Source organism: Mirounga angustirostris, unplaced genomic scaffold, assembly GCF_029215605.1.
Source record: "Mirounga angustirostris isolate CCGP_5_RB_7025 unplaced genomic scaffold, mMirAng1.0.hap1 SCAF_1, whole genome shotgun sequence".
Lineage (NCBI taxonomy): Eukaryota > Metazoa > Chordata > Mammalia > Carnivora > Phocidae > Mirounga > Mirounga angustirostris.
The window spans coordinates 1,524,403-1,547,989 of record NW_026991709.1 but is presented as its reverse complement, the minus strand read 5'-3'; the positions used below and the strand labels follow the sequence as shown (position 1 = coordinate 1,547,989).

Sequence of the window (23,587 nt, the reverse complement as noted above, 5' to 3'; positions counted from 1 at the left end):
TCTGTCCACACACAGCAGGCCATGCATGACAGTCTTGCCACTGTCCATCCCGCAGCTGCCCCTGATACGGGCTGGTGCCCAGCAGGGCAGTAAGACCGGCCCGTCCCAGCAGCTGGTGGACGGGGTGGGCGAGGCAGAACCGCCAGGAGGCACAGGGCCCATGGGACTCTCAGGGGCTCTGCAGTGCCTCCTGCTGGTCCCTGCCCTGGCGCCTGCTCCCACTTGTGAGCAGGTTCTCCAGGCTCCGGGTGTTCTGCATAAGGCGGGCACCTCTCTCTCCTCAGCCCAAGCTGCAGCACAGAGAATGCCAGTCAAAGCTACAGGCAACCCAGTCTCAGGGGAAGGGATGTAGGAAGGTGCGACTAGATGGGGTCAGTGTTTGCAGCAACGAGTCCCAGAGCTCTGGGGTCTGTTGATCTAGGAGTTGTAGTTTATGGAACCCACAGCAGTGTTAGAGACCGATCTGCATCGCACCCTGGACTCACTTCGTTTAGCCAACAAACGTGCAGGCAGATGCTGACCGAGGCCCTTGGGATGACGGTGGGACAGGATAGACGGCCCCCGTGGAGCTGACACCTGGTGGGAGCAGATGGTGTTGGGGAGGGACACCTGAGAGAGGGGTGACAGCCCCCCAGGGGGGTGGCATCTGAGTGCGGAGCCAGCGGGGGGCCAGCGCACCACAGTGAGGCGCGGCCCTCCCCTGGCTTCTTTTCTCCAGACCCCTCGGGCAGCAGTAGGCCGGCAGGCGCAGGCGAGGCCAGCCACCCTCTGGGGCTGCAGGAGCTGCTCGATGGGGTGGAGCAGGGAGTCGTGATTCTGGACTGTTTTCCATCTGAAAAATGGAAAAATCTGAGTAAAACTTGGTTTAAACAGTATCAAGTTCGAAAAATTTCTAAAAAGTGCTTGTATTCCCAGTTTTTATGTGCTGTGGATTTAAGTTTCCAAATGGACCAAAAAAATACATCATTAACTGCAAAAGTATGGCTCGAAAAGATGGAAGTTCAATTGCCTGCACATTATTGGGTGGAAAACCATAGACCCCTGTAGTGGTTCAAAGTTAGTTGGCAATTTTCTTCTCACTGTTGTGTGCTCTGGGCGTGACTGATAGGAAATTGTGGATCCAGGTACTTAACAGTGATATATATGTAAAAGAGCCTGGCGGAGATTCATTTGTAGATGCAGGAAGGTCTGGTACTCTCCCGTGATTTCCTTCTGTTTTCTGCGAAGGCTTTCCCAGTGCGGGCCTTGTAGAAGAACCAGCACCCTGTGGGCGGCTGCCGCTCTGTGGAGGGAAGGCGAGTTGAGGGGCTCTGGGCCCCGTGCCAGCCCCGCTCCCATGTGGAGGTTCTGGTAGGTGCCGGGCGCCCCCAGTGCAGCCCTGCGCAGAAACCCGGGCTCCGCAGGCCTCCCTCCTGGTTCTGGGATCTGGGGGCTGGAGCTCGGGTGTGCCCTGGCAGGGGAGGACGGAGGGCGGCTTCCCTTCTGGGCGCCTCAGGAGGGGGGCAGGGGTCTCGCGCTCACTGCAGAGCTGCTTCGGAGGGCCTGGGATGGGGGATGGAACCGACTCTGGAAAGGTACAGTGTTGTTTCCCCAGGGCAGTGGGCACGGGGTGGGGCGCTGCTGAGCAGGGGTGCGGTGGGGGCGACTCCAGCAGCCCCGTGGTGTGGGTGTGCTGAGGGTCTGTGACTCTGGGGGTGTGTGTGGGGGGGGGAGTAGAGGGGTGGGAGAGGGTAGGAGTGTGGAGGGGCAGGGCCGGGCCTGGGTGGATGGATGCCTGTCCAGCAGGGGCGAGGCAAGACCTGTGTTTTATTTCAGTTTTTATCCAAGTGGTGCCTTCATAGGCAGGTCACCTAATTTAGGCTTTTGCTGAAAATCAGTCATCTGTGGCCTTCACCTTTCTCTGAGGCAGTGCTGATGTTTTTAAAAAGTTGTGTATATTTGTATTTCTGGGTTGGCCGGTGTTAGGACCTGCTCCCTGTGACAGAGACGCAGCGCAAGGGACTCCCCAGGCAGGGCTGGAATGAGGTCCTAGCTGTCTAGGCCCAACTCTGCTCTGTGCGTGGCCTGTCACACGTGAGTTCACCCGCTGGGGGGGCCTGGGACAGAGACGCTGCGACAAAGGGTGTGTGTATGCCGTTTCTCGAGGAGGTTCCCAGAAGCTTCCACGTGACACTTCTGTGTTCATCCCGGTGGACACAACCAGTCAGGGGGGCTGGGAATGTCTTTCTTGGTGGCTGGCCATGTGGGTGCTCTGCCTCACGGAGGACGGGAGGAGTGGGTGTTGGGGTGAAGATGGCAGTCCCTGCCGTACTTTAGTTTCTAAGTAATAACTATGCTGGTTTGTGATTTATGTATTTTAGACGTTATCTGTTGATGTTCAGTTCAGATAGCAGCAGCTTGAGTTCACTTCACACTTTTTTGGCCTTTCCTTCTTGTGTTGTTTAGGAGTGCTTTTGGCTGAAAGTCCCAGAACACGTGACCCACAGTGTCTTCAACTAGTGGGGATTTATTCATTTATTTCATAGTAAGGAATGCAAAGGTAGGTTTTTGCTAGAGTTGGTTGAGAGCACAACCATGTCAGAGGTCTGGGTCCGTGTCTCAGCGGTTCTCCTAACCTTTCCCTCATGGTTGTGGTGTGGTTGCTGCGGTTCCAGCCATCACATCTGTATTCAAGCAGGAATAACTGGAAAGGGTCAGGCATGTCTGTCCTGTTCATCAGGGCATTCCAGAAGCCTCCATCATACTTTCATTTGTATCTCATTGTCTAGGACTGTCACATGGCCAGCTCTCGTCACAAGGGACGCTTGAGAACACGGGGGTCTGACTTGTGTCGCACCCCAGTAAAGGCGAGGAGCATGAGGCCAGGCAGCCTGGACTGGCAGCCAAGCTCTTCTGCTGGTTACCTTACTCTTTCCCCTGGAGCTCGGGCGGTCTCCCGGCGGCCCGCCGTGTCAGGCTGCGTGCAGACAACTGCCCTGCTCGTCACCTCCTTCTCACTCTGCTGCTCAGCTTCTGGCAGGTCTGGTTCTCTCCCTCTTTCCTTCTTGCACATAATCAATGCAGGAGACTTCATTTTCTGTTCTGTAACCATGGGTCAGTGGTGTTTCTATCATTACAGTGAGTGAATGTTCGTTACAGAGCCAAGTAAAACGTGTATGATCATACTTCCTTCTCGCCGTCCCCCGTGCCCTCCCTGCACACAGGAAAGTGTTAGAATGACTCCTCTCTTAGCTCGCTCCACTCATGGTGGGACGCTGTGCCACACTTACTTTGTAGTGGGATTGTGCCTTTTCTGTCCCGTGTTTCCTTCTCCCGATGCTCACGTTGGCTGGGCCGGTGGAGCAGAGCGGGGAGGGGCGTGGCCCTCCCCGGGCACCGCGCTCGGCCTCCCCGCCCAGTCTCCGTTCTGTGCAGCGGGGGTGGCCACGGTGGCCGCGGGCGCCGACAGGCTAGTCTGGGCGTGGCTGCCGGCCGTGGAGCTTCGTGTTGTTTCCGTGTTGGGAGAGGAACGACGTGCTCGCTTTACTCTCAGTCTTGTCCGGCTCGTTCATTCTGTTTGTTGGAATACATTCATTCCTTCTTCCTGAAATCTGTGTATTTCCTCTTTTATCTCAATAGAGACCGTGATTTTTGTGTTCTTAAGCTGGATTTATTGAGGGATGATTTACATGCAAAAAACCCACCTCTTTTAAGCGTTGAGTTTGATATGTTCTGGCAAGTGTGTATGGTGAGTACACCCCCCACTGCAGTCAAGACGTGGAGCCCCCTGTTCCTCCCTCCTGCCCACCCGGGGGTCTTGTTCCTTCATGGCCCCAGTGCGGCTGGTGTGATGGTGGCATCCCGGGACATTGTTTCCGTGTGACAGGATGCAGAGCGCGCTCCGCGTCCCACGGTCTCCGGGGCCCCTTGCACAGGCAACTCAACACCAGGTGGTGCTGTGGGATCGCTCCAGGACCCCGAGCCGCTACTGAGAGAAAACTTCATTTTCTTGTCAGGAATCCAGGTTCCCATGCATTTCCTCTGTGAACCCAGACGCCGGGTTCCTTCAGAGAAGTGTCTGTTTACTGGCTTTGTTTGAACCATTTTAAAGAACCTATGAGGTAGGGGTATGGAACATTTATAACTGATTTGGTTCAGTGAGTGATATGATTTGTAAATTAAATTTTATCAATTTATAAATTTAACAGTAATTAATTGAGTCTGTGGAGGGGCCTTCACTGTGTTGTGGAATTGGAAGATACAATTTTATACATCTGTTCCAGTGTTTTAAAAATTATTACTTGGCCTATAGCATTTATTGTAACATAATTTTATGATTCTATTATTTTAGAATAGTTCAGATAAAATGCAAAAAATAAATATCCTATACCACCAAGTTCTGAATGTGTGGTGTTAAAATCCAACAGAGTAAATTTTGAAGGTCTGATTGGCTTTCTCTGGTGACCCCTAACCCGGCCGCCTGCAGCGTAGCGGGCAGAAAGGAGCCCCGGGGAGCCGCACAGATGAGAGACGGTCATGGGCAGGAGGGAGCGGGACGAGGACGTGATCCCGGGAAAACTCGGGTTAGTTGGACAAGGTCACTCTCCTTCAGGGGACCGTGGGCTCTGCCAGACAGAGGACCTCGCTCGTGCCGACCAGGTGACTCCTGACGGACGCTGAGCTCCCCTTTCTGGGAGAGGCCGTACGTGTAATTAGGTTAAGTCTCGGTTTGGTGACCTGGAGCTCATGCTAAGCGAATTCATTTTGGGGCCTGTTGTCTTGTTTTCAATAGTGCTGACAGATTGCCAATTTTAATAAGATAATAAGCTAACCAAAGTTTGTGTGTGTGTGTGTTTGATCTTTAGTGAAGATTTGCCATTGTGCACTGAAGGAGTAATGTCAATATTTAAGTTTTAAAATCTCCTTTCTGTGAACCCTTGTCTTGCATCTGCTCGACCTTTACTGGCCAAGTTCAGCCACATTCCCACTCTGGTGTCCTGTCCTTCTGGACCTGCTTGCTCTTCTCTGGCTGTGCAGCAGTGGGGGGCAGGATCCTGGGGGGCTGGCCTGGCCAGGCAACTGCTAGCATCTGTGATGTCATCCAGGGACGAAAAGTCCTGGCTCACATTCTGCCCACAAGGCACAGAATTCTGGAATTCTAGACCAAAGGGACGCTTCAGTGCGTAGAGTTGCCTCTGGGCAGGGGTTGGGGGAGACTGCTGCGGAACTCCCCCTTAGTGTTGGCCCAGGGCGGCACCCCGCTCTTCAGGCTCAGGGTGACGGGCCCCCATCCTGCCCACCATGGGCCTCTGGCAGATTGGAGGTGGGAGTGAGTCCTCAAGGGCCATGTGCCCCTGGGTTTGTACAGACAGGACGTGAGGCCTGTGGGCCCGCCTGCACCAGGACCCTGTACTTGGTAGTGGAGGTGCTGACGATACATCTCAGGGTCTTGTAAGACCCCCACCCCCACCTGTTGTAGTTGAACAGCATCTTGATGGAAACTCAACTTCGAGGTCACACTGTCCTTTTGTAGAAGTTGGAAATACTCCATCACTGTTCTCCAGCCTGACTTTATCTCCTTAGTAATTAAATTGTGTTGGTCTAGATTCCCTTAGAATTCTTCCATATCTCAATAGAGACCATGATTTTTGTGTTCTTAAGCTGGATTTATTGAGGGATGATTTACATACAAAAAACCCCACCTCTTTTAAGTGTTCAGTTTGATATGTTCTAGCAAGTGTGTATGGTGAGTACACCCCCCACTGCATTCAAGATGTGGAGCCCCCTGTTCCTCCCTCCTGCCCACCCGGGGGTCTTGTTCCTTCATGGCCCCAGCACGGCTGGTCTGGTGGTGGCATCCCGGGACATTGTTTCTGTGTGACAGGATGCAGAGTGCGCTCCGCGTCCCGCTATTCATGGATTTCAGTAGTATTGCCAAGAAAAACTTGAGTTTTCTTTGCTTTTTATCACCTTTTCCATGCACGTGGGTGTCTGTCCCAGTGGCTGATTTGGATTTTTATTTCTGGGATTTTTTCTTCCACCATAACGAGTATTTTCTTGGTTTGGGTGTTCCAGTCTTTGGACCCACAGATTGTGTGCCTTTGGCTCTGCACTCCGTGGGTCCAGGCTGTCATGTCTCTAATCCCCTTATAACTGTTTTCTTCTTCTCCATTTACTCTTGTTTGAGTTTTCAGTCAGACCGAACACTTGTGTCCATATTGTACATCCCTTGTCTGTCAACGTTTATGTTGCTTCTTTCATCTACACATATCCAAGTTAAAAACAGCCCGACATCATTTATAAATACATGGAGTTGGCCAGAGGTTTTCTATTCCAGATTGAGTAAAGTCACTTTACCAGTTTTACTTTACATTTCAAAAGGTTTGTGTTTTGTTAATATTTGGTAATAATAAGCATTATTTTAAAGGGTCCTTCAAAAACTCATGTTTAAAGAAATATCTATTTAAACCATGGCCATCAATTGCATACCCCAGTTTAGCTTCAAATTTATGTTTAGACTTGATCATAGCATTTCTTTCAGACTTTTCTTCGGTATATAGCAAGAGTTCGGAGCTCTCCCTGGTAGCCCTGGGCCTACTGGATTTGAGTTCCCTGTTGCCAGCATCCATCCACGGGCCACCCGGGCCACCCACGGGCCACCATCTGTGGCTGCTTCCTTAGCTTTAGGTTGCTTTAGGCTTTTGGAGCTAATTTTAGGGCCTTCAATTTAAGTGCCTTTTTTTTTTTTTTTCCCCTGCCAAGTCCAACATCTGCTATACTTGAGTAATGTAGATTTTGATTTTAATTTAAAATTCCTTGATAGAGTTACCTTAAAAGAAAATGGAAAAAGCTTAATTGAATTTATTATCTTAATTGAGTGGAGGAATTTTGCAAGTAGACATAAACTACACTTATCCCCATCTGTTGATGAACCCATCTTCATATAGGAAATAGAGATGTGTTAATTTAGGGAAATATGTGTATGTTCTTTTGACTTAAAATTGTGAGGAATCGTGGGGCGCCTGGGTGGCTCAGTCGTTAAGCGTCTGCCTTCGGCTCAGGTCATGATCCCAGGGTCCTGGGATCGAGCCCCACATCGGGCTCCCTCCTCGGCGGGAAGCCTGCTTCTCCCTCTCCCACTCCCCCTGCTTGTGTTCCCTGTCTCGCTGTGTCTCTCTCTGTGAAATAAATAAATAAAATCTTTAAAAAAAAATTGTGAGGAATCGTAACATATAAAACAGTAAAATTGAGCGGTCATGTTTTTGCTTTAACTGGGCAGCACTGTAGAGGAGTGAAGAGCTTGGGCCCCAAGTTCCAAGTGTCCTGGATTCTGAACTGCGTTCTGCCGCTTTACCCAGCGTGTGACCTTGGATCAGCTGCTCTGCCCCTGTGGCGGGAGGGCTCCTTTTCATAAAGCGGTGGTGCTGATGATATGATAGCAGCTAGGTGGGCCCCGTGTCCTGCACCCTGTCTTCACTTGACTCCCCCCAGAGAGCCTGGGGCGTGTGCCGTCACTGAGGAATCTGAGGCACCACGAGGCTAAGAACTTGCCCAAGGTTCCCTGGCTAGTGGGCCTTTGACCAGAGAGACCTGCTTTGGGCTTTGTGCTGGTTCCCACTGTGCTGTAATCATGGCCACACTGTACAGCTGTATGGGTTGTACACTGCACAACTCCTCTCCCAAAGACTTGAGTGACATCCTTGATGGTTGTAAAACAAATGGTGGCCATTTCCAGGCTGCATCTTGTGCAGTCATTTCAGAGGCTGACATTTGGTGAGCTGTAAGTGAGCTGGTCTGCGTGTGGTGTCTGGCAGGTGACAGTTGATTGGTGAACTCATCCTCCACACTCTGCCTTGGTCGCTGCTCCCTCACAAGCTTCCGTCCCATCAGCTGCCAGCAGCGCTGCCCTTCCTGGCTCAGTGCTGGCTTCTCCTGGGCTCTGTCTGTACTCCTGACTTGGCGTCTCTCCCACGTGCACCTCTGTCGGCCTCGGACCCTGGGTCTGCCCAGCATCTCCTCCTGGGCATCCGCAGTGCCTCTGACTTCAGACGGCAAACCGGACCCCTGGTTCTGACCCCAGCCGCAGTCTTCCTATCTCTCCAGGCTCTCAGGCCACAAGCCGTGGCCATCCAGTGTCTTCTGTCCCCCTCTGGGCCACCTTTCTGCTGTCCCTTCGCACGCATCCAGGTTGGTTGTTTCCTGCCTCTGCCGTCACGTGCCCTGAGCCATCGGTGTGTCTGCCCCGGCCCTCGCCCCACATCTGTTCTTCACCGGCGGCTGGAGGCCAGGACTAGGCTAAAACTCCTGGGCAGAAGGACTGCCAGGTCCTTGCACTGGCCCAGGGTCCTCTGCCAGCCCGGCCTCCTGGCCGTTCCTGGGCCGTGCCGGGCGCTACCACAGAGTCTTTGCCTGTGTTTCTCAGACACTCTGTTCCAGGTGCCTCATCCTGGTTCCTCGGTGCCTTCCTGTGTGTGCTTCACTGTCGTCTTCCTCAAGACCCGAAAGCACGCCCCCTGCTGCCCTCCTGCCCCCAGTCACCTTCTGGGGTAACACCCACCCTCCTCTGACATACGAGGCCGTTCGATGGCCTGTCTCTCTTGCCCTCTGTAGAGCAGAATTCCTTCTGTTCCCTGGTGTATCCCCAACACCAGCTCAATCCTGGCGGTCACTTAGCAGGTGCTCACTCTTAGTTGAATGAATGAATGAATGAATGAATGAATATTTGCTGTTTTTCTTATTAACAGATCATTCTGAGGCACTTTAATATTAAGAGTGCTGCAATTTCCCATGTGTTGATTCTACATAATAATTAATAATGGACTCAATGGAATAAACTTTTTTTTCCCTCTAAGAGAAAAATAGCTTTTAAGAGTTTTTTTCATAAATTAATATTCTAGGAACATTAAATTTTGGAGTCTTTACTCTGAGGACATAGATAAAAATAAAATTAATGAGGTACCAGGAATGTCAGATCCTAAATGGTGTATGGCTATTTATGACATTTCTCCTAGAATTCAGTAGCTATTAACTTGCAAAGATATGGCAGCTGAAGTCAGAGATGGATGTACTTTTAGAGTTGGAGAAAAGATCTTCAAAGTAGTTCTTTAAATTATAAACTGTCAGTTTAATCATTGCAGAGACCATTATCTGGTGCACTAAATCAGTGCCGTTCTGCTGTGAATTTCTTGATTCTCATGAATGCAGGCATTCTATTTTTATGCTTTTCTTTTTCTTTTTAATTTTATTATGTTAATCACCATACATTACATGATTAGTTTTTGATGTAGTGTTCCACGATTCATTGTTTGTGCATAACACCCAGTGCTCCATGCAGTACGTGCCCTCTTTAATACCCATCACCAGGCTAACCCATCCCCCACCCCCCTCCCCTCTAGAACCCTGTTCCTCAGAGTCCATAGTCCCTTATGGTTCATCTCCTCCTCCGATTTCCCGATTTTTATGCTTTTCTTAAATGATCCTAAAGGTAGAAAGAATTGGGAAGAAGGAAGAAACAAGTGAGAGGTGCAGAGCTGGGACCTCATGTCGACTCTGGGAGCATCCCGAGGCGGCCTGTCCTCAGGCGGCGGTTCAAGCCCCCCGCCGCTGGGCTACCGTGTGCCTCGTCATGCTCATGGATTCTCAGCTTCTCGGACTTTCAAGAAAGCAGAAGATATAGCGCTTATCATGTCAGGAAGACCTGCTGTGCCCTGGGTTGTGTCCTGTGATGAGGGAATGGTGATGAGTGTGTGAGGTGGTGGGAGAGTGTAGGTAACTGCCGTTTTATCCAGCGTTTTATATGAGCGCAGAGCAGGTATCAGATAAGGCCGCACTACGCGGCGGTCGGGAAATGAGCTGGCCTTTTGTTTTATAGCCTATACATGCCCTTTAGTCAAAAGGAGATTAAGTAGACTTGGTATTGTCCGACCAAGCCAGTCTTGAGAACGGTCCTGCTGTCTCACTTGTCCCCATGGGATGGTAGTTTATGACATCATGGGGAGGGAGGCCAGTGCCATTGAGACAAAACTTGACTCCTCACATTTCCCTAGAGGAGGGGCCGAGCCACGCAGGGCCACGCAGGGCCACACGGGGAGCACGGGTCTTGGTCTGGAGGCAGAAAGGAGCAATGGGAAGGCCTTGGTAGGCCTGAGCCTTCTTCGGGTTTCCACAGCAAGGGCAAGGCAGGGCAGGGAAGCAGCTTAGGATTGGCAGTTTGAGTAACGATGGCAGGCTCTGGGCTATCCTTGGTTTCTGGCTGCCCTGGAATGATTTAGAGCAAGGGCAACACTGGGCTTGGTGTGAGAGTTACAAGAGCGAGTGAGGGGGTTGTTTGCATAAGAAGGGTACACTCCTGGCTGAGCCCTGGGAGGGCAGTCTCTCCCCGGGGTCTCTAAGTCCCCCATATGCCAGAGCAGCAAGAAAAACAAAGTATAGTTAATATGATTTTCCCAGTAATGAATGTGTGCCAAATAAACAAATACAGCCTCTCAGAAAGCAGTTAGAACGTGGTGCACCTAACCCAGGACAGGAGGACACTAGGACACACAGACAGTTCTGTGTGCAGAATTGGACCCAGCAGAGGGTTTCCTGGCAGACTCACCGTTGTGTTTTTCACCATGTTAACTATAATTTCCAAGTTAATTTTTGATGATTGCATATCTCTTGGATTGTGGTTTTGGTGTATTTCCACTCGGCTAGGTTCCCGAGAAGCTACACATGGATTGGGTTTTTGTGGTGGTGTCGTGGATCCTTGACATGCACCTGCCCAGTGTCCTTCTGGCCCCGCGCTCGCTGGGAGCCTTCGGATCGGTGCAGGCAGCCCTTCACGCTAGCCCTCGACTTCCTGGCTTTATGGTTTCGGATCTCTCTGATTGGTACTGTAGGAACTTCAGATATCGGAGTATAGGCAAGTTTTTCTTTTTATGAATATAGTTTTTATAAATTGTGGTGTGTTGTGGTATAAAATGTTTTGTCTCTTTTAGGTCAGGGTTATGATGGAGATGGGGAAATTAAGATTTTCTCATTTCCAGGGCACAGAGAGGAAGCCTGTGCGGCTTTGTTCTGGCCCCGAGCTGGCCTCACCAGGGCTGTGCGTTGGGCAGGTTGGGGCCCACCACTGAGCTCAGCTTCTGGAGAGACCAAACTCAAATGAAAACCGTAATGCAGAGAGAGAAAACGTTAAAAATGTGAGTGTCTCTAATAGCTGGGGAGATGCTCCTTGTTTTTACCTGACTTCCTTGAGCATTATTTCCCCAGATATTCTCATCATAAGGAATCTAGTATCCAGACAGCTTTTTATCATTCACCTTTAAAAAAAAAAAAATCTGTGTTTGATTTGCTCTGGACTGCTCAAGATTCTGGCAGTATTAAGCTCTTTCTCCTGGATAAGAGAGTTCCACAGGTTCTGGCTCTATTCTCAAATTGTTGCTTCCTCGGTTCGGTCCCCATCAGGAGACCCCCGGGCCAGTCCCCATGGCCGTGGAGTCCCGCCTGCGCCGGTGTGTCCTCAGAGGGGCGGGAGGCTGTGACGTTCTCACTGCTCTTCTCAGACGAGTCCATTCATGTGCTCTGGGGTTTGAGCTTCTGGCTCATCCTCAGCGTCTCTGGTCTGGTTAATCATGGTGCGTGGCCATTTTCAGGGTTAGGTACCTAACTTGTCTCGATGTGTGGCAAGGGAATAATTAATAAAGAAACCCATGGAAATACCCAAACAGATTTTAAATACAATAAGTAACTTTATATTATAAAATAAGGTCCAAAGAAATTCTCTTGTTTCTTGTTTAAAATAATTGAAGAATGTTTATGTCTTCCTTCAGGGTTTCCTCTGTGGTTTCTTGGTTCTCATTCCCCTGGGTTGCTCTTGAATTCCTCTGTTGGGGGTATACTGTGCGTCTGAACTCAGCAGAGGTTCCAAGCCCCAGCCCGAGTGGCAGCCGGCAGGAGTGCGGGCCAGGGCCATGGTGCTGGCAGAGGTTTTCTCCAAGGCCGCTTGTCGCCTGAAGCTGTGAAGCATGTGATGTCTGACTGGAGAGAGGGGGGTTGTTTGATGTTGTCCAAGTGCTGCTTTTTCCAAAATAGGCCGTCTTGGATATGTTAGGCCAGGCTTTGTGGGCCCGAGAAATGCACAGGGGGCAGTGAGGGGCGTCTCCCGCCTGGCGGCCACAGCACCCCACCAGCCATGCACTGGTCCTGCGCGCTCGCCGTGGGAACCGACAGCACGTGACCACGGATGGTGCCCAGACCTGATGTCCCGGGTCCCCTCCCCAGATTTCAGGCTGCCCTTTCTTTGTGCTGCTCCCAGCTTCCTTCCAGTGTCTCCACTCTGCGGCTGCACCTTCCCCTTCCTCCCTGAGTGCTGACCACCTGGAGGCCGGCCTGCCACCGTGCAGTGTCACCCAAACCCAGCTCAGAAGCCGAGGTGGCTTTGGGAACGAAGGAGGTCTCTGCTTCCCAGAAGAATCTGCCCCACGTGCGGGGGAAACCGTTTGCCAGAAGCTTCTCTCCTGGCCCCCACCCCAAGGCCGTGACCACCTCCATGAGTTTGTAAGCAACAGAGACAAATGGCCACAAAGTCTGAAACACTTATTATCTGGTCCTGGGCCAAAAGATTAAAAATAAAATACATAATTAAGTTTAAAATATATGAAATTTGAATTCATTTCTGTCAAAAATGCAAATTTTACTAAACAACAAAGCAAAACACTAATTTTTTCATGTTTTCAGAAAATGTCTTTTCAAAATTGTCTATTAAAAGTAAGTTACATGATATAAATTACAGTTACTACCAAATGTTTTAGTCAAAATTATTTAAAGAAAGCTGAATTTTTAATTTAATACTTTGAAAATTTAGTTAAATCATATGAATAATTTTGTAAAGAGCGGAACTCGTGGTGATGCTGGTTGCCGGCATAGCTCATGAGTTACACCGAGTGCGTCTGGGCACGCCCACACACAAACGTAGGGGACACAGGGACTGCTTCGTGTGGGAGACGCTCCCCGGGCGCCCTGTGTGCCATGGCTGGGTCCCGGGTTAGCGTGTGTGCCTTTGGAGGCACATGTGGGCCGACAGGTGCTGGGCGCTGCTGGAAAGGGACTTTGCTCTAAGATGATTGCTTCACATCGAGAGAAGAGTTGGGTGACTTAATTGTCTTTTCTTTCACCCAGTGCTCTTCCACCGACGTCCTTCCCCCATCCTGGTTCCTCCCGGGACAGCCCCTGATCGGCAGGGCTTTTGTTCCAAGGACACAGAGCCGGGATCTGGGACAGTGTCCCCCCTGGGGCCTGATCCGTGTGTGTTGAGGTTGAGGGCTGCGGGTTGTGCTGTGTCAGCCCTAAATGCTGGGTCCCGGACACAGTCCCCTGGGCTCGGGGGACACTGTGAAGGCTCAGTGTCTGCCCGCCTGGGGTGCTGAGCACGCAGCGGCGGGGGGGCGAGCAGCACGTGGGCCGTCTGGCGTGCTAGGAGGGAGGAGGCGCGGCCCCTGACGGGGGGCAGGTGGTGCGCTCCGCGTCTCGGGGCTCCTCTGGGCGCCCGCACGGTTCACGGGCACTTCGTGCGGTCCCGGTGGCGGCTCGCCTGCTGAGCCTCTGCGTTGTGCGCTGGGGTAGCCCCCGGCTTTCCGCAGCGTTTTTTTGTACGCTGTGCCCTTTTCCTGATACTTCACCTCCTTGTTGTGGAAGCCCTGTCAAAATGTTTTAAAGGTGACAGAGCCTTTTTAAGGCAGGACTTGGTATGTTTCTGTGGGGATTCCCGTTCCCCTGGGAGGAGTCACAGCGCGTTTTTTGTTCCGTCCCGTGGGCTTGTGTCCGGGAGTGCGCGGAGGGTTAACTGTCACACATCACTGCTGGGTGGTGTGCTCTGAAGGCATCGTGGTGTTGGCAAAGCCCTGATGCTGCGATTTGAGCAAAATGAGCCCAGGACAGAGGACGGGCTGCCTCCCCGAGTCGGCTGGGGGCCGGGATGCTCGGGGGCCCGGAAGGGGATGGGGCTGGCCGGGGCTGGCCTCGCTTGTCCGTATGGCCTCGCTCATTGCCGGGACTTTGACCACGGGGACCTTCTTCAGCATCGCGGCGCGTCGGAATAAAAGGAGGCGCAGGAAACGCTCTGAAAGGAAAGGTAACTCGTTTCGCTTTTACTCTCAAGTGTGAAGTGCGGGACCTCACATGCGATGCGACGCGGAGACGCTTTTCTGGGGCAGACGGCTTTAGGGGCTGGTCTGGTTGATGCTGCGTCCCAGCAACCCTTCTGAAGGGCCTCTGCTTTGTATGTTGGCATCTTATAGATTTTGGGGCTAGTTTAAACAGATAGGTCTTAAAAGACGTATACAGAAGTCATTTTAGCTTCAGTGTTTCAAGTGTATTTTTGGGAAGGTATTTATGAAGCCTTAGAAGTTTGTAGCTTCGGGTATCAAAGATCTTTCCTCCTGAGACAGATGCCTTGTGATGACTTCTCCTTTGCTCCATTCTTCATTCATAACTTTTCTAACCTTAAAACTACTTTTCAAGCTGTAGAAAGTAAGACTGTGGCAGCCATTGTTAAGATTGCTTTTAAAAACATGGAGAACAACTTCTTTGCATTCAATACCAGGTAATTTCAGCCTCTAATTCAACTTGATGTTTTAATACATTAAAATCTATGTTTTTTTCTTAACACCAGACTTAAAAGTTGTCTGTGACTGTAAAAATCACAAACCACCGGCTTTGGGGTGTGTTGTTGCCGTCCTCGTATGGGGTCAGGTACCTAAAAGAATGTGTCTTCGGTGCGAAGGTGCTTCTGGCGAGGGGACTCGCCTGCTGTCCAGGGAGCCTCTCTCTCTCTGGGCGTCTCCTTCCTGCCCACCCACTGGTAGGACCAGGACCCAGTTGTCACTACCCCAGCATCCTTGGGGTATTCTGTGGCCAGAGTCCATCAACCCATCAGGGAATGAGGTGAGCCAGTTCTCAGTGTGGCTTCCCCGAGAAAAGAAGAAGAAACCAATTTTGGAATATCAGTCTTAGGATGACAGCATCTTGCTGAGTCTACAAAGATGCTTATGACCCTCAGAGCTCTGTGTCTGGGAGCAGCGAGGGCATCGTGATGTGTCGACTTCAGGGGCACTGTGCCTCTGTGTGCATCTGGGACAAACAGCACCATCCCCAGGGGATGCGCGTCTTCAGTGCCGCTGTGACAGACCCTCGCCTCAGGCTACGGTGTTGTTCCCTAGTTCAGCATCAAGAAGCAGGATGTCCTTAAGACAAGCAGTGGAAAAGTAAGACAAAGGCAAAAGCAGAAACTAAGAAATTTTGATCAAATACCCTAAATTTAGGATTGCCACTATTTTTTCCATGGCCCCTCATCACTAAACATTTAAGTTGGGGAAAATATTGAAACCTACAAGAATAATTTTTTTCTGGGAACTTGCTGTGATTCAAATGGTTTGTATTAGTCCCATTGTATGGGGACGAATGTCAAAATGTCTTCTTCATGCATTCTAGAATCTTTTTCTTCTGTAGGAAAACCATTCTCAAATAGGCTGCATTTTTGGGCCAGCATCTTGAGAGATTGAGAGCATCACAAGATGTAGCACTTGAGCCCCTGTATCAAATGACTTGTGGTCACTGGGCACTCCAGGGTGTGTAAATTCACTGTTTTATTAAGCAGCATATATCACGTATTAGTATCCCTTCTGCCTTTAAAGATTATCAGTCTCAGGGCACCTGGGCGGCTCAGACTCTTAGTTTCAGCTCAGCTCAGGTCATGATCTCCAGGTTGCGAGACCGAGCCTGGCTTCAGGCTTCGTGCCTGGCGAGGAATCTGAATCTGCTGGAGATTCTCTCTCTCTCTCCCTCTCCCTCTGCCCTTCCTCCTGCTCGCATGTGCTCTCTCTCTCTCTCTTTCTCTCTCAAAATAAATGAGTAAATCTTTAAAAAAATAAAAATAAAAATTATCAGTATTAAGGCTGGCCATTCCATTTATACCAAATAAGCAAAGTTTTACAAGCTGTGCAGCGTAGTCTCTTAGTATTACATAATTTTAAGATACTCAAATCATGTGTGTTGAATTTTTCCTAAGACTGGTATATGTGAGCTCCTTCAATATTTTTTTTTTTAGAGAGATGGGAGGGTGGGGCAGAGAGAGAATCTCAAGCAGGCTCCACCCCAGCTTTTTCAAATTGAATTATTTTTCTGAGAACAATAGCAGGTTACTTGTTGGCTTCAGAAACGATATGATTTCAGTGGTTTTTCATGGCTTCTCAATGATCCACATAGTTACTACCCTCCTATAGGGCAGGTCATTGGCTACTGACTGTATGAGGCTCAGATGGATTAGATGAGTCATCAGAAAATTATGGTTTAAAGGGAATAATGTGCAATTTAAATATTGACCAGGACCTCCATAAAGCAGATGCTGCTGGGACAGTTAGGCCCCCACAGCAGCCTTCCCTGGGCCCTGGCCAGTCCAGGTGACGGCATCTGTTGCCTTCTTTCCACTCCCGGCACAGCTGCTGAGTAAAGAAATGTTAGGTGGGGGTGGGGGTGGGGGAACGCACAGAACTCCTTGACCCCCATCGTGTGAATAAGCCTCTGCATTCCAGATTAAAGGCTTTCTCGATGAGTACTTGTCTCCAGTGTGAGAGCACTTGACCTGGGCGCAGCCATTCTGCATGCCATCTGACAGCCAGTGTCCCAGTGTCACATGGGCGGCAGCTCTACCCTGTGCTGCGATCGGAGGCTGGGCGCCCCCACATTTCTAGGATGGAAAAGAGAGTGGGGACCTTTTGTAGAAATGGAGACCCAGAGGGGCGCCTGGGTGGCTCAGTCGGTTGAGCGGCTGCCTTCGGCTCAGGTCATGATCCTGGAGTCCCGGGATCGAGTCCCGCATCGGGCTCCCTGCTCGGCGAGGAGCCTGCTTCTCCCTCTGGCCCTCTCCACTCTCATGTACTCTCTCTCTCTCATTCTCTCTCTCGCAAATAAATAAAATCTTAAAAAAAAAAATTAAAAAAAAAAAATCCTTATGGGGTAGGGGCTCCTGGGTGGCTCAGTCGGTTAAGCGACTGCCTTCGGCTCAGGTCGTGATCCTGGAGTCCCGGGATCGAGTCCCGCATCGGGCTCCCTGCTCGGCAGGGAGTCTGCTTCTCCCTCTGACCCTCCCCCCTCTCATGTGCTCTCTCTCTCAGTCTCTCTCTCTCAAATAAATAAATAAAATCTTTAAAAAGGAAGAAGAAGAAGAAACGGAGACCCAGCCCCACAGAGGCGTGCTTCCTCTGGTACTGCTGGAGAACAGGGCACGGAAGACTCCCTGCCGTCAAGTCTTCACGGAGTGAGGAGACGCAGCGGGTTGTGGGGTGAGCAGGCAGCGCCTGAGGGAGCATGCCAGGCTTCTTCCCTCGTTTCCGCCCTGGTTTCCCCTGCTGAGAGAGTGCCTCTTTGTAAGGTGCAAAGCACTCTGACAGCTTGAGATATAGGGTGGGATGGCATTTATTCATCCATCTACCCATCTATTCATCCAGCCAGCCAGCCACCCACCCACCCATCAACCCATCTATTTATCCATCCACCCATCCATCATCCATCCATATACCCATCTGTTCATCCATCCACCCCTCCACCAATCTACTCATATACTCATTCATTCATCCATCTACCCATCTATTCATTCATATCCACTCATCCTCCCATCTGTTCAATCACCTACCCATCCATTCATCCATCTACCCATCTATCAACCCATCTACTTATCCATCCACCCATTCATCATTTATCTACCCATCCATCGCCCATCCATCTACTCATCCATCATCCATCCACCAATCCATTCATCCATCTACCCACCTATCAACACATCTACTTACCATCTACCCATTCATCTTTTATCTACCCACCCATCATCCCATCTATTCATCCATCCACCCATCCATCCATCTACCCATCTACCCATTCATTCATCCATCTACCATCCATCATCCATCCATCTACCCATCTATTCATTTATCCATCCATTCATCATCTATCCATCCATCATCCATCCACCTATCCATTCATTCATCCATCTGTCTACTTATCCATCCATCCTTCCACCCATTTATCCCTACCCATTCATTCATCCATCCATCTACTCATCCGTCCATCCTTCCACCCATTTATCCATCCATCATCCATCCATCTACCCATCTGCCATCCATCAACCCATTTATTCATCCATCTATTGATCCACTTATCTACTTATCCATTCCCCTCATCTATCCATGCATCCATCTATCCATCCAACTTTCCTTCCTTCTGTCCATCCACCCACCCACCCATCTATCCATCCATCCAGCCAGTACCCATTAGCGCCTTTTGTGTGCTGGCACCAGGGATTTGGGCATGCACAGGGCAGGTGTAGGTGCTAGGATGGCAGTGGCAGAAGGACAGCCCCAGCTTTAAGGCTTAGGATTTGCTCTGGAATGGGCTACCATGGCGAGGGTGGGTTTGTAATGATGCATTGCTGCTCTGCTATGTGTATCAGGGAGGAAGAGATGGATATTCCCCAATCTCTGGCAAGAATGGAAGTCACCATGTCTACCAGGAGAAGGGCACAAGTAAGGACACTTGCTGAACCCCGCCCTCCACCAGTGAATAACAGCAGTAATGGATAGGAGACCCAGGTTTTCTAGAACCTGTTGTGACAGGTGTTTGGGTGCATTTCATGGCATTCGTGCTGAGGGGCTTCATAGCACAAGAGGGGACCCCGCTCACATGCAGGAGCTCCTTTAGCTAGAGGAGGCGTTTCAGAGATAGAGCCACTCGAGGTTGACAGTTGAAATTGTAAAGCAAACCCTAGGGTAAGATTTGTGAGGTTGTTCTTAAAATACTATGGAAATTGGATCAGATCTCAACAGTGCCTATTCTTAGTGTCATTATTACTGTTCATATTGAAAATACAGTTCACCTTATTGTCTTCCTTTGATTTCAGAAAATAAAGTATATTTTCCAAATAAACGGCATTTTAGTTAGGCTGTGTTAAATAGAGCAAACAGAGACTGTATTGCAAGTGCATTGTTATTACTGTGTGTCCATTTTGAAGGACAAAGTCTGGTTGTAAAAGCAATGCTTTATGAAGGTTTTTCTTCTGCTGTGGTTGGTTCTGAGCTGGTAACGTTACTTTGTTGTTCTGGAATCAGGCTTCAACAATGTGTGTGCATCCGTAGAGGTTGCTATTGCTCAGGCCTGCCCTGCTGAGGAGCGGGAGAGGCCGTAAAGGAGAGGGAGAGCACGGAGGTCCGTGTGCATGAGCATGCACACACACACACACACACACGCAGGTGAGGGGTGGGGCCGGAGGCCACGGACCACGTGACAGGCCAGCCCAGTGCTCTGACACAGCTGGCCCTGGAGGTCACTCAAGGACTCAGGCTTCTTTCCTTCTTTGACAAAAGGTTCTGGAGTGACCCCGGGGGTCGCCCCCACCCCGGTCTAGCAGAGGAAGGTGGGCGGGAATACAGGGAAGCACGCAGGAGGCCGTGTGGCCGGGCCTGGAAACATGGTGCACGCCATGAAGAAGACAGCACCTCCCCAGGGAGATAAACCTCTGTCTTCACCACTACTTCATGCGGCTCGCCCTGGGCTGGTAGCCTGTGAGCCACATGCTGATGAAGCCTGCCTGGCCGGGATTATGCACTGTGCCCCAATGTGGGGCATCTTATTTACACCCCACGTCTTCTTCTGGGGGGGTCGTTGTTCTCCCAGCCACTGGCTCCATTCTGGGGGTTCTTGCTTGTCCTCTAGAGCCCCACCTGAGGTGGGCTAGGGCAGTGTAGGAGAGAGCCGGCGACCATGTGAATGGTTTGCTGGGGGCCTCATAGACCACAAAATTTAATCTTGGGAAACTTGTTTCTATATATTTGCTAGGTACAAAATAGACATGTTTAGAATAGTGTGTGTAATGGTGATAATTGAATGGAATGAGTGCCTTGGATATATAATCAGGGTTTAGAATCCTTTGGTCCCCTTGTACGTGACATTGTTTTATGGAGGCTCCTGGTGAGCTGGGGGGCCTGCCCAAGGTCACTGTGCAGCCCTCCCCCACTGTGCCCCCAGTACCCAGAGTGGTCACTCCTTCCCCAGTGGTCCCACAGCCCGTCGGCTTGTCCTCTGCCTAGCAGGTTTTAGTTCTGCCCATAGTTTGGCTAGTTGCACTTGTCTCTATGAGCTCTGACATTATGCTGAAGTCCTCAGGGCGTCTGGTATTTGCCATAACACCAGCGGGAAGGGTATGGTTCTGTCACTGTCGACAGCGGATGGGGGCTGCAGAGACAGAGCCCGCTGGGTTCAGACGGGGGTCTGCTACTTCCCAGCCCACTTTCAGGGCCTGTAGAGCAAGGGGTGTGTGTGTGTGTGTGTGTGTGTGTGTGTGTAGGAGAGTGGCTTAGAATAAAAATCCCACTTTTCTCATTATGGAAGCAATGTTTATTGTAAGAATTAGGAAATACAGACGCAAAGTAAACCTTATAGAAAAGCCAAGGTGATAATTCTTGTAACTAAGTCTTTGAATATAAGCAGTCTTAATAGTTTCATCCAGTTGTTAGAACTGGGCTCAGAGTCTGAAGGTTCATGGAAGCTGAGTCTTTGTGTTGTATTGTTATGACGGGAGCCCAGTGAAGCCGACTTGTGGCTTGGGCCCTCCCAGCATCCCCTGGGGAAGTGAGCACATTCTCGGAGACCCCCTCCCCACTCCAGTGCTCATTGCTCAGAATCCTTTGCCTGAGCACTTTTTACAGCCTCTAGCTCCCTCCTACCTAGTCCCTGATGAATCTTGGTATCGTTCTGCTCTCTGGACACCGACGTGGAGAAGGCCAGTCAGGGCAGGTGCTCCCGCAGGAGGCATGGCCTTGGCTTTCATGGGGGCCACCGGTTTCTGTTCACCGTACGGGGACCCCTTCCCTGTACCTCAGCCAACCTGTGACTTTCATGCTCCCTGACAGTTTGACAACTGCATCTTTCTGTACTTACAAGAAACGAGGTGAAACTAAAAAGCTTATCAAAGCCCATCTACGTTTATTCTAAGTTTTGTTCCTGTTTGTGTACCTATTTTTAAATTAGGTATTTGTCCTTATATTATTGACATAGTAGGCTATTGAAAGATTGCCGGGGTACCTGGGTGGCTCAGTCGGTTGAGTGTTTGCCTTCGGCTCAGGTCATGATCCCAGGGTCCTGGGATAAAGCCCCACATCGGGCTCCCTGCTCGGCGGGAAGCCTGCTTCTCCCTCTCCTCCCTGCTCAGTTCTCTCTCTTATCATCCCTCTCTCTCAAATAAATAAATAAAATAAAATAAAAAAAGAATGATTGCCTGAGGAGACACGGTTCTTATTTTCAGGTAGATTGGCACAGGAAGCTCCCTAGGTCCTCAGGTCAGGGTCATCTAGAAGGTGCTGCCTTCTGACATAGGGGACTCCGAGTCCCTGGATGTGCAGGGAGATGCACAGCCATGTATCCAGGGGACTGGGTAAGAGCCGATGGAAGAAGTCAGCTTTTCCTGGAGATGCTCTCCCACTGGAGCCGGCCGTCACATCCACCGCCTGTGGGGAGTGTTGCAGGGGCTGGGGGAGGACCAGGGCTCAGGCTGTTTGAGCCCCAAAGCTAGTTGCCTTGGTGTTTTGTGTTTGCGGGCACAACAGTCTACCCACTCACTTCCTCCGACGTGGTGCTGGGCTCTGTGCCTTTGTGGTTGCCCCCGGGTGGTGCGGGCTTGCTGACCGCGAGCTGTAGACAGCCCCAGCCGCTCTGCTCTGTGTGGCTAGCCCAGTGCTCAGCCTAGTGAATTGGTTACGTGGAAGCGGAGAGTCTAGAGTTCATCTGTCTAGAACTCTGGTGTACCGGAAATCTTCCTGGATAGGACTTCAACTCATAATGTTATGGGCTTTTATCATATGTGAGATCGGGGTTTGTTGGCTGCCTGATTGCTTGGTTGGGGTCGATGTTCGCCTGGCTGGTCTCATCCCTCTGGTGTTGTAGTCACCATGGTGTCAGGCTCAGAGTTCAGAGATTGCTCCTGGAAGGTTAAGTTGAGGTTAAGGAGGTTAGGCTGAGGCATGACTTTGAAAATACATTTCTTGGTGGATTACTTTAATTCCCCAGAGAGTATCGAAAACCGAGGTTTCTCCTATCTGCCGTGGGACTTGTCACGGGGACAGAATTAACCCCCTGCATTTGTCTGCTGTTGTCACAATATGTAGTGTTTCAGTGTCTGTCTCATGTCGTGTGGAGCGAGCCTGGGGACCTGAGTCATCAAAAGCAGCCTCAGGTGATGGCACGTGGAGGAGCGTGAGCGTGAGGCCCTCGCTGTGTGGCCCTGCTGGGCGCCGCCGCCGTCCGGATGACAGTATTGCCCACGGGGGCCCCAGGCTGGGCGCCGCCGCCCCGGCCACGGGCTGTGAGCGCTACTGACCAGACAGAACCTTGCCTGAGGCCACATAGCTGAGCTTGAAACAGGCTCACTGGGACCGTCGCCCCACCTAGGAGACATCCTGCAGGCCACGAGCAAGTGGGTTCTGGTGGGGTGTGGCCCCCCGCAAGGCATTTGTAGCCCATCGAGAGCCATGTAATGGCTGCTGGGAAGACATTTCTTCATCATGAACTGTACTCAGAAGATAACCTCTCACATCCGTAGTAACCAAATCACAGCTGCTTTGCTTACAGCTATTTCTGACTTCAGGACTCAAGGGGTAAGTGAGTACATTTTTAAGTTCAGACGTGTTTCAGAGAAAGCTGCTAATAGAGGTACAGAAGTGGTCAAGATGTGATCAGTTAGCTGGGGACGCTCCGGATGGGACACCCCCGTCCTCCACAGCAAAGCAGCACCTTGCTGAGCGCTGCCCAACCGAGTGTCGCAGGCACGGACGATTAGCTCTGAGGCCTGGTGGGAAAGGCAGGGTGGTCTGGCCAGAGAGGCGTGCTCAGGGGGCTGGGCGGCTGGACCTCACTCTGCGGGAGGTGCCAGCCTCATTGTGGAGGTGGGCAGCCACGACACTGGCCAGGGCCCCCCAGGACCGTGGCACCCCCAGCTCCAGCTGGCGTGAGCCTGGAGCGTGCCACCGCGGAGGGGAAGAGCCCTGTCTGGGAGGAGAAGTCACACGTGCGGGGGCACTCTCTGGGCCATGTCAGGGAAGCCCGAGATAGTGGGTATTTATTGGTGAGTGGAAGTGAATAAATAGAAGCATGTTGGAAGTTTGGGACTCTAATCTTGGCCGTGGCTGTGTCCACGCTTACCGTCTGGTTGGGGCCTGCTGGCCTGGTTCCTGTGCAGGGCGCCCGGGTGTGGGAACTCCTCGGGCAGCCGTCTCCCAATGCTGCTGTGCTGAATCGGGCCCGGCTCAGCGGCTCGGGGCTTTGTGTCCTCTAATAAGGTCTGGTTGTTAACAGTAGCTCGTCTGTTTTTGCACAAGTTGACATCTAGTTGGCACATTTCAGTAAAAATCATAAATTAGGAAAAATTGATAAAATTCTGTGTCTTTCCTTCTGGCAAAGACCAACACATGCCCTAATTAGAGCCGCAAACACTGAAGGGAAAGGAACCTGAAATCAGCCAGCACATCGTGCTCCCGTCTCGTAGGTGGGTGGAGGTCTTGGGTGTGCGTGGTTCTCAGAGCGTAGT

At 50.9% G+C, this 23,587-nt stretch overlaps 1 protein-coding gene across 13 annotated transcripts in view; it reads left to right on the top strand.

Moving 5' to 3' along the window:
• The window catches only part of ADARB1 (adenosine deaminase RNA specific B1), a 144,881-nt gene that overhangs the window by 62,686 nt on the left and 58,608 nt on the right, over positions 1–23,587 (top strand). The window contains exon 2 of one of the 13 annotated variants that reach the window (XM_064577979.1): positions 1,228–1,350. The exons of 11 other annotated variants lie outside the window; for them this stretch is intronic. The gene's annotated coding sequence lies outside the window, so the exon portion shown is untranslated. Of the gene's footprint in view, positions 1–1,227; positions 1,351–17,211; positions 17,301–23,587 lie in introns of those variants that run through there. One more of the 13 variants, XM_045902347.3, reaches the window with a different exon arrangement.